This window comes from Sesamum indicum, linkage group LG5 (assembly GCF_000512975.1).
Source record: "Sesamum indicum cultivar Zhongzhi No. 13 linkage group LG5, S_indicum_v1.0, whole genome shotgun sequence".
Lineage (NCBI taxonomy): Eukaryota > Viridiplantae > Streptophyta > Magnoliopsida > Lamiales > Pedaliaceae > Sesamum > Sesamum indicum.
Genome location: NC_026149.1, coordinates 15,484,744 through 15,496,794, shown reverse-complemented (window position 1 = coordinate 15,496,794; position 12,051 = coordinate 15,484,744).

Genomic DNA, 12,051 nt, shown 5'->3' with positions numbered 1-12,051 from the left:
TATGCTTACTGAGACTGGGCATCAAGAGTCCTACTGATACTTTAACTGAGTATTGCATTCTGTGGATGAGTGTTGCGTTTCATCGGCGATAGACGTTGGACGTTTATGCAATTTCAGTGGGTTAGTTTACAAGGTGGTTAACTGATTGAATTGACTCTCGGGGATCATCATGTGGAAACCTTGGAGGCTTGGTCGGTATGACTTGAGTTCCCATCTTCGACAATACGAGAGTAGTCCTTAAACTTGAGGAATCACGACAGTCCCGTGCATGTGATAACTGTATCTTAGATCTATCTGAGAGGTGATTGTGTCACACACATGATAATCATAAGCCTTTTCCAATGCAGTTGGAGTATGTAGCAAGGACGGTGAGTTCCAAGAAGTGGATCCTTCCCTTGTCAGTATGTGATAGAGGTATCTGCTATGCACTTGGAGATGTTTTCACGCTTTCTGAATCTGTGGCCACAGTTATTGATCGAATAGGAAAAGCAGGTTCCTATGTCTAGAAATATGGGAACCGGCACCTAATTCGATGCCCTAGGCCTAGGTCGGGAGATCGTAGATGCAAGGACGTACCTTTATGGACTCGAGAGCCTAAATATTCACACGGTAATTCACCTAGTCTCTAGTGCCATTTACCATTGCTTGATGGCCACACATGGTGACGGGCTTTCTTAATTAAGACCTAATAAAGAATTATTAAATAAATTGGATGTAATTAATAATAGTGTCAGACACTAGCCCAAGTCAAGCTGAAAGGTGAACCTAAAGAGTCACACACAAATCACCGAAAAGAAACAAGGAATTAATTTAGAATTAATTCCACAAGTAATTGGATTACTTACAAAGATAGAAGAGGCCCAAGAATAAATTAATGGCATTAATTTATATTAGGCTTATCCTTATAATTTAACGAGATGGATCTTATTAAATAATAACGATAATTTGGGCTAATGTATACAAGTTAGCCTTAATAAAATTGGATTTTTATTTAATTAGATGTAAATAAAAATTCATTGATCTTGTAATTTTTAAGATAAAAATTGGCCAAGCCCTATTCCGTTGAGCCCATGGAAAATTCCATGGTAGAAAATAAATGGCTAGAAAATTGTACTTTTTGGAAAGTGCAATTCTAACCATTTTGCGAGTCTATTTATTTGGAATAAAGAGAAATATACCTTGAAGATAATAGAATGTATTTAGAAACATTCTTAATTATCAAACAAGTTATATATATATGTAATATAATTATTTGGGAAATAATAATAATCATTGTTACAGAACACAAAAAGATCTCCTCCTCTCTTCCTGACCGCTCGGCCGCCCTCTCTCTATTGCACTAAGGTGCAATTTTTCTTCTCTTCTAGCAAAGAGGACGTAGAGATCTGACTCCAGTGTGGTGTGGACAAATTACAGGGCTACTACATTGGAACCTCAAGTCAAGAACATCTCAAGCGATCATGAAAAACGAAGGTATCGTTTTTCACTCCTTTGAATTTTTGATTTTAGTGTTTTTACATCAGCCTCATGTTGGTTTTTATTTTACTACATCGAACGTCTGGAAACTCCAAGCGTACACCCCTTGGATTCGTTCAGTTTTGCGTTTAATTTTTAGTTATTGTGCGATTTCGCTTCACCGCTTCCGCTAGCGAGTTCTCGGCCCGTACAACGTGATCTTTCAGATCCAAGTCATACTCACCAAGTTTTCAAGGCTTCCACATGACTACTCTGGCAAGTCCATTCAGTTGATTCGAGACCTAGCCAATCAACCCACTAAGATCGCATAGATGCACCTCATCTGTCACCAATGAAACGTAGCATTCATCAAATGAATGCGACTCTTAGTTCAAGTCTACATAGGATACTCGATGCCCAATATGGAGGTCCTCGAGTTGGAACGTTTCAGACCCAATCGCTCGGTAGTTGATTTCAATGACTGTCAGCCAATGTGCAGTTCAACTTCATGGTCGTTAAGTGGTCTATGGGTTTTCTTATGATGTTCAAGCAGATGTATATTTACAGAATGAGAACAACAAATGAAGAAGCCAATAAGTGAATTCTAATTTTATTCACTAATAATAATTACATAACATCGAGTAATGTCAAGACAGATTACATCCAAGCCAATCTAATTGACTTTCTGGTCATCTATCCTAATAGATTTCGTACCCACATACCAATTTGAAAAACCTCCTTCAGATAGAAGTCTATACAAGGAAGGAATAGAAACAGATTTGGATGGATCTTAATTCGAGTTAGAATAACTACAACAAGGGAGAAAGGATTCAAACCTATTAAAGCCTATTAGGATTCTTTTCCTGAATGACGGTGTCAAACAAAACCATGTGAAGAATCATGCGCTAGGATTCCAAACTCAGCCCATACGATGGTTTTAGAATTAGGGGAATTGGGAGAGTCCTCAACTAGATAAGACTAAACCAGAGAAAACATCACATAATCTACAAAGTAAGTTCAAGTAAGTTTGCTATTCCCATTGAACTTCAAATAATGTGATGGAAATGCAACTTATTGTTAAAGAAGAAAAATTCTTGAAGAGTTAAGTAGCCATAGAGAAGAAGCAGCTATTACTAAGAAATGGATCACATAGGAACTATTGGAGTAGTAATAGAAACAACTTTCAAGGAAAGAATTGATTCAGAAATGCATTTATCAATAATGTATAGAAAAATCAATAACTTAAGAGATTATTCTCTATAATGGTAATCCATAATCAGGAAAATTAATATTTGATATGCATACAACCTACAGATCAAGATTTTAGCATAGTCTTAACCCTTCATCAGATAGTAATTTTGTCTTTATCTTCTACTAAAATTGCTATTGACCGCATATCTTTGAGTCGATGGAGACCCCTTACCAGTAAGGACTCCCAACTACTGAGGAGTCCGAGGCTTTGGGAGACCACCCTTGAACTGTGTCTTCCAAGCTAGTGAGGAGACACATTTGCCAAGCCAGGTGTTTGCTTGTGGAGACGGCTGAGTGTGGATCCTAGGTCAATCATCTTTCATTGGGCCATGTTCCAGGGGTACCTTGAGCTTTTATCCTCCTTCATGGGCCGTTAGGCATCTTGGGCTAAGATTAAGGTGTTAAGTGGGTTTGGTTATTTTATTCTTCTTGGGCTGACCTTATTTTTGCCATATGCATCAAATATATTTGTATATATAATTATAAATATATATATATATATATATAGGGATAGAGAGAGAGAAAAGCGGAGAAGTGAAAGCAATAGGGAGAGAGGGAGAGTATTGACGGCGCGTGGCAGCCACAACAATAGCATGGAAAGGGGGTCAATGAGGAAGGGAGGAAGAAACGAGGGTGTTGTTTGGGTTTAAATTTTTTTTAATAATGATATATTATTATAACTATTATATGAGTCATTATTATATATTATATTATATATTTAAAATAAATATTTTTAAAATTAGTTAAAATTGGACATAAAACACTTGTAATACACCTCTGTTAAGGGAGTATATTACGTTATTTTTTAAAAGATCGAGAAACAATTTGGTAGTTTTGTTCACATGAGGGAATTTTGCACACTCCCCATATTATTTAGGTGTTGCTTGTCCCTTATGGGACACCCTAATATGTTGGGATTCGATGTTTTATTGTGGAGGTATTGAATTAAAAACCTATTGGGAGCGTATGTGAGGGAGTGTATGCGTGGCTATAAAAAAAAAATAATAATAAAAAAAGAGTTGCTTTCATTTATTCTAAAATTATAATCTATACTATATATATTAAAGAGCACCCTATTGGTGTCTTTAATTTATTGGCGTTGATGCATGCAAAAATAGAATGGGTCAAACAGATCTGGAATACTGTTTAAAGTTTTGGGCTGAAGCATTTAAGGATCTTGAAAAAGGGACCTGCAAGAAAATACAGTAGCACTATGACGACCAAGTTAGTATTGGATTTAAAGTGAAATAAAGTCAGAAAGTAAATATTTGTGATAGAAAATCAAGATATGTGGAATAAACTTTAAAACGAATGTGAGAATTCGTGATAAGATGCTTGAAGAATGCTTATAGAGTCGATGAGCCATTCCCCTGTCTCGAGGACCGAACTTGTAAATATTGGGTAGTTCCCCCGCTTGCTGGGGGTCTTTCCCACTTTTCTAGACTTTTGTGAAGATTGGTTGTGGCAGCTGGATAAGTAGTGAATTATCCTTATCAGCAGCTTGAGCACGTCATGCTTTAGCAGCGTGCCAAGATGCAGTGGATGAAAGTAGGATATCAATGCTTGCGAGTATTTTTCTGAAAAATTGCGCAGAATCGTACAAAATGTCGAATTTTCCAAATTGATGATGAGCTTTGCCATACCTGTACGGATTACTAGGAGGTGATCCAAGAGTTTGTTGGGTTCTATGACAACTTGGTGGGAGGCGAGCGGAGTAGAAGGTTTCTAGACCTTCGGTACCTACGTTCATGGGTACGCCACATTGTGACCAATGAAGAGGCTCGGATGATGATGCGCCCGGTGTCAAATGATGAGTTTAAATTGGCTATATTTAATATTGCAGCTAATAAAACCCCTGGGCCGGATGGGTATACCTCGGAATTTTATCAAGCCCCGTGGCTCAAATAAAGGATTACTAACATGACATTTTCCAAAACTGAATTTGTTAGTTAGTAATTTTCTTTTCTAACACCAACTTAATTAATAGGCTCCGATTTTAATAAATTAAAATACAAGGCCCAATTAATCTTAATTAGATTCATTTTAATTAAAGACCACTTAATTAAGTCCATAATATATTTAATCTAATGAAATATATGACCCCGATAAGCCTTTATTAATTAATAAGTCAAACTTATTAAATAATAAGGGCAAGCAACATGTAAATTAATCCTATTAATTGATCGATGTGCTTATCCATCCAATGGATCCCTCTTATAAGTAATCCAATTACTTATGGAATTAATTCCCAATTAATTTCTCATTTCTTCTTGGTGATTTGTGTGTCACTGTTTAGGTTCACCTTTCAACTAGACTTCGGCTAGTGTCAAGCACTGTGATTAATTAAATCCAATTTAATTAATAATTCTTGATCAACCTTTGATCAAGAAAGCTTGTCACCATGGGTCGTCTAACAACAGTTTATGGTAGTAGAGACTAGGCAAATTTTCATGTAAACTTTTAGGCTCCTGAGTCTATACGGGTGCAGTTCTTCTATCTACCGTCTCCCGACCTTAGTCTAGGGCGTGGAATTGGGTGTCAACTCCCATCCTTGACTAGACGTCAATGTTTAATACTTGAGATCGCATTGCACCAAATTGCTCGACACAGGATCCTCTTTTTCCTATTCGACCAATGACTGTGACCACAACTTTATAGAGCGTTAACGCATCTTTAAGTGCATAGGAGATACCTCTGTCATATTTTGACAGGGGATGGTTCCTCTTCTTGAAACTCACCATCCTAGCTAAATACTCTGACTGCATTTAGTAAGGCTTATGATGATTATGTTTGTGACAAAGTCACCTCTCGCACAGACCCAAGGTACTGTCATCGATATGCACGTGACTGCCGTGATTCCTCAAGTCTGAGTACTACTTTATCAAAGCCAAGGACTCTAGTGATACCGACCAAGTCTCTAGGCTTCCATGTGATGATTCGGGTGAGTCAGTTTAGTCGGGTAACAACTCTAGTAACCCATTGAAATTGCATAGATGTCCAACGTATGTCGTAGGGGGCAATAGTTGAAGTGTGATTTGGTTGATGGATTGAGCCCGATGCTAAATAAATATTAATCACACAATGGACTTGGATCCAAACGGTATTTAGATCCGTCCAGGCCTTCCATGTTGGAAAGGTGACTGGATTGGCCTTTATGCAATCTGTTTTGACAATTTCGAAGTAATTGTAACATTGTTTATGAATAAAATGCGTATTCATTATGCGTCAATTGTATTTGTTGTGCTCATTGATTATGTTTATAGGTTTAACATCACAAAATACCCACAAACCAAATAGTACAACCTATGTAGTGGGGCTGCATATTGGATAGTGGCCATGAAACCAACTTCTAAAGGTTAGGTTTGAAACATTCCAAGTCGACAACCTCGAGACTGCGCATCGAGAGTCCTATTGGGACTTGCATTAAACTTGCATTCATTGGATGAGTATCGTGTTTCATCAGCGACAAACATTGGACGTCTATACAATATTAGTGGATGGTTGACAAGGTTGTCAAACCAACTGAACTGACGCGCGGGAAATCGTCATATGGAAGCCCCGGAGGCTTGGTCGGTATGACTTGATCTCTTGGCTCTGATAGTATGGGATTAGTCCTTGGACTTTAGGAACCATGGCAGTTGCATGCACATGATGGTTGTATCTTAGATATGATGAAAGATGACCGAATCTTGGATGTGTTCATTACAATTCTTGTTCAGTGCAGTCAAAATATGTAGTGAAGACGGTAGGTTTCAAGATAGAATCAGTCACCTGTCAGTATATGACAGTCAAGTCTCCTATGCACTCTAAGATGGTTCGTGCTCTTAGGGTCTATGGCCACAACGATTGGTTAAGTAGGGAATGGTTTCTTACGTCAATCAATAGAGCAAACGCATTACGAGTTATCTAGCATAGTATCTAGTTTAGGATGGAAACCGATGCTCAATTCCATGCCCTAGACTTAGATCGGGAGACAGATGATAGAAGGACCATACCCATATGGTACTCGGGAGCCTAAATGTTCACACCAACATTCACCTAGTATCTAGTGCCATGTACCGTTGCTAAACAGCCACCTATGGTGATGGAAATTTTTGATTAATGGTTAATTAGAAATAAATTAATCAAATTGGATTTAATTAATCATTATATTACACACAAGCCCAAGTTTAGCTGAGGATGAACCTAAAGAGTCACACACAAATCACTATAAAATTGGTGGAATTAATTTGAAATTAATTTGAGAATAAACAAATTATTTAATGGCATTAAATTAATTCAAGGAGTATACATAAATGATTGAATCATTTATTTAGCAATCCATTTGATGGATGGCTCAAAAATTAATTCAATTAATTAATTTTTTGGGCTTAACACTTTTAAATTAATTAGGTAATTTATTAGGTTTGACTTAATTAACTGATTGGATCAATTTATTATCATTTGGAATTAGATTTATTTAATTGGATTAAATGAATCCTGATACATAGTTGGGCTAAAATTAATTTATTAATTATTGTTCAATGAACTTTGATTGGACTTGATTTAATTTGATTAAATGAAGTCAATTAAATGAAGTCCGGTGCATATTTGAAGTCCAAGCCCATTTGAGGGTGGTTGGAGCAAGTTACGAAGGAGTTGAAACTCCTTACCATGATGAACATAATGGAGGAGTTATTTCACCATGGTTGGAGGTTATACGCAAGTGGTTGTATAGGTTGTCTTGGATGCAAACTTAGTAGTTATTGAATTTTGAAATTAATTGTATGTGATATACAAAACTACATATATAACTTCCTTCTAAGCCACGAATTTGCTCTCAATTTTCTCTCCAAAAACTATTATCCTTTTGTTCTATATTGAATTAGTTCAAGTTAGAACATAAAACAATCCAAAAGCACTAAACAATAGTGTTTTGTTTGGAGTTGTTTTTCTTCTTATTCTTTGTTCAATCTAGCAATAGAAAAAGAACAATATCATTTCTATTTCATGGTATGGAAAATTTAGAGAAATTTTAGTTTGAATTCTCAAGTGAACGAAATGGGAGAACATAAAGGGAATAATACATGTTGTTGCTTTTCTAAAGAAAGAGAAAGGTAAAGTCTCATGTTATATTTCTATGCTTTTTGTTTCATTCTCTAGGATTTGAACTGTTTTTAAATTTGTTTTATTTCACGCTTCCATTGCATTTTTCGGGCCATACCGATTTTTTCGGTGGTATTAGAGCCCAGTTCAGTGTTTTTGACTTTAGGAATAACATGTCATTATGTGTGGGGGAACCTTTTTTTATGGTTTTGAAGAATGATTATATATTTAGAAAATATATATTAATTTTGCTTTTAAAGTATAGATATCTATGCATTTTGTGAAAATTGAATTTTCTGTAAATGTATGGTTTTATTTTAATTTTTAATTGTAGAAATTTAAAAAAACATTTGAGAAACAGAGCACTATAGCTGTTGCTGCCCTACTGCCTGGTCACTCGCCAGCCGGCCGACTACTGTTTCGAACAGTTAGGCCGTTTTGTGCTGTTGTTTTTAAAAAAAACTGGATTTTCCTAATTTAATATTTTTTCTGTAATTATTAATTCTGGCTAATTTTAATTTTAGTTAAATTGAATTTTTTCAAAATTAAATTGTGCTTTAAATTAATTTGGAAATGGTTTCCAAACAAGCAAAAAAAAAATTGTACATTGGATGTATGGATGATATCCATTTTTTAATTGCATTATTAGTATGTTATTTTTGCATTTAATTATGTTTTCTTTTGATATTTGATATTGAATTTCAATTGTTAAATATATGAATTGTATTTATTTGTTTAATATATTTATATTTGATATAAATGTATTAATTATTGTTTGTTGGATGAACAATGTGGATGATCACAAAGCCCATTGGCCGAATGTATGGTTTATTTTAATGTTGGGTGAGGCATGCGTGCCTCTTTATTTTAGTTTATTCTTTTGTTTTTAGCCTTGGAATAATAAGGCTTGCCATCTCCCACCTTTTGTACTCCTCCCAACTTCTAATTGGGGTTTCAATTTTCAGTTGTAATGAGTGTAGTTAGGAATGTGAGGTTTCATTTATTCTGAATAAATGTAAGCTTCCAAGGAGATGAAGGCCTAGGACTGATGGACGGAGCTCATGATGGAAGAAGAATAAAGAGGAAGGCCAATTAGAATGATAATAGGTTATTATTTTGTAATAGTTAGGCCACACCCTAGATTGACCATAAACTCACTAGGGGGCTCAGTGTGTCACTTAGGATTTAGTTTGTGATCATCCAACAGGGTCATGCTAGGCTAATTTTTGCATGTGGTAAATGTTTTAATTTTTGGTGTATGATGTGTAATTTTATCATGCAAAATGTTATAATGATGACGTCTCGGTCACAAGTAAATATTAGGCCCAAAATGAAATTAAATCAAATGGTTTGATAATTCTAAGCCTTCAATCCACACTAATGTAGTGTGGATGCTACTTCTATTCTTTTGTGGTCTTACGAGTCGTGGCACATTTGGGATAGAAAAAGCTATACTATTATTGTGAACAAATAGAATATGCTCTTGTTTCCCTGTCTCATGAGTCGTGGGGGGCGACAGTTGAGATATTTATTTGGTTTATGGGTTGAGCCTAACACTGAGTAATGTGATTCTCTTGGAGTCCTCAGGATCACCTGAAGAGGCAAGGCAAAATATCTTGGGTATCTTATTGGATGAGAATGGTAATGGTTACCTCCCACAAAACTTTACCTTGTGAATTGTAAACGCGGGACATGGTGAATTGTGTTTGTGGATGCCAAGCCCACCAGAAAATGGTTTCTCGAAATGCCACTTGCGAGTGGTGGGCTTTTAAAGAAATAATGGGAGCGGTTAATGAATAAAGCCAAGGGGGCTAGACGCTGGAAGAGGAAGAAGGGTAAGCCAAATATCGTTGCAAATGGTTTGAGCACTCTTGTTGCCCTGATGGGGATGGGCAAAGGTAAAGGGAAAGTAGGTTCCAAGTCAATAAGAGCAAATGATGTCTGTATGCATCGCCAAGAAAAGGACCATTGGAAGAGGGAGTGCCCCAAGCTCCTCTCCAGTGTAGCTACATTTTTTATTGAGGTTAACTTGATAACTAACTCTGCTTTTTTGGTATTGGATACCAGTTGTGGAGCTCACATCTGCAATGATTTGCATGTGTTGGAAAGAAGCTGAAAGCTAAGTAAAGACGAGGTGGTCCTGGAAAGGCTGTTGTTGCTAATGCTGTAGTGATAGTCCACTTAGTTGTTAGTGATCAAGTTAGTATAGAATTGAAAGATTGCTACTATGTACCTAGCATGATCAAAAATATGATTTCCATTTCATTGTTGGACAATGTTGGTTTTGAGTTTATGATCAATAAAAATTATTTTTCTTTGGTGAAGAATGGTTCTTCATACCTACTAGGCAAACTTCATAATGGTCTTTATATTCTCCAACAACATGATTTCGTCATTACTGCTCAAAATAAATGTTAAATGGAAAATCAAGAAAATGCACAGATATAGCATGCAAGGCTATGTCACATCTTCAAAGAAAGGATTAAAAGATTGGTAGACTAAAAAAGTCTAAAGATAGATGATTTGGATCATCTACCAGACTACGGGTCTTGTCTGAAAGGGAACATGACCAAGAAACTTTTTGTAGGACAAAGTATGCTTGCTAGTGGTCTGTTGGATTTGATCCATTCAGACGTATGTGGGCCACTGAACTCAAGCCAGAGGTGGATCCGGTTGGACCAAAGTGGTGAGTATTTAAGTGTGGAATACTTAGGTTACCTACAAGAGAATGAAATTCTCTCTCAGTAGACTCCTTCTGGAACCCCACAACTTAACGGTGTCTCTAAAAGGAGGAACCGAACTTTGTTGAACATGGTTCGGTCCATGATGAGTTTTACCAAACTGCCCTAATCCTTCTGAGGATATGCTCTTGAGACGACAGCCAAGTTGTTGAACATGCAACCTTCTAAGACCGTGGCCCAGATGCCATATCAGATATGTCATGACAAGCCTGTGTCTTACAAGTACTTGAGGATGTGGGATAGCCCTACATACGTCAAGAAACTAGTGGGAGACGAATTGGACTCAAGGTCTAGTTTGTGCAGGTTTGTGGGTTATCCTAAGAAAACTGCGAGGTATTATTTCTATGATCCCTCCGAACAAAAGATATTTGTCTCGCGAAATGCAGTCTTCTTGGAAAAAGGTTTCCAGTGGATTCCCGATGTGAGTAATTGCTCCTTGAGGAATCCAGTGAGGGAACACCTCAAATGGATGTAATGACATCATCTGTGCCTATACTTCTCACTAACGCTATTGTTGTCCTCCGAAAGTCAACCAGATTGTCCCAAGAACCTGAGGGGTATGGATTTTTGGGTTTGACTGGTCAATTGGATAATGATCCAAAGACCTATGGAGAAGCAATGTCGGACATCGATTCGGAAAAATAGGCTAAGGCCATGAAATCTGAAATGGACTCTATGAGTTCAAATAAGGTTGGACCTTGGTAGACCCACCCAAGGGTGTTAAACCTATTAGGTGTAAACGGGTCTACAAACGTAAGCTTGGAGCTGACAGGAAGGTTACTACCTTTAAGGCCAGGCTTGTGGTAAAAGAGTATACTCAATGACCTAAAGTCGATTTTGAGGAAACCTATTCACCCATAGCCATGGCCAAGTCCATTCGGATTATGCTTGCCATAGCTGCATGGTATTGCTATGAAATATGGCAAAGGGACGTGAAAACGACTTTTCCTAATGGGTTCATTGAGGAAGACATCTAAATGGTTCAGCTAGAGGGATTCACATCTGTTGGAGAAGTGCAGAAGGTCTGCCACCATTGGGAATGATGTTAAGATGTTAGGTAACACTAAAGCATAGTTGTCCACAAAATTCTCCATGAAGGATTTGGGTGAGGCTTCCTGCATCCTAAGCATCAAGATTATCCTAGTATGTTGAGAAAGTCTTGAAGAGATTCAAAATTGAAAACTCCAAACGAGGATTCCTTCCTAAGAGGCATGGGATTAGCTATCCAAGAAGCATTCTCCTAAGACTGATCAGGAGTTTGGAGAAATGTTTGACATACCTTATGTTTCAGCCATAGGCAACATACAGTATGTTATGCAGTGCACAAGGCCAGATGTCGCTTTTACTCTGAGCGTAACGAGCATATATCGGGCATGTGCCGGTGAGGCTCACTGGACTGCAGTCAAGACCATACTTAAATACCTAAGAAGGACTAAAGATATATTCTTGGTTTATCGGGCATGTGCCGGTGAGGCTCACTAGGCTGCACATTGGATGGCAGCTATTAAACCAATTTTTG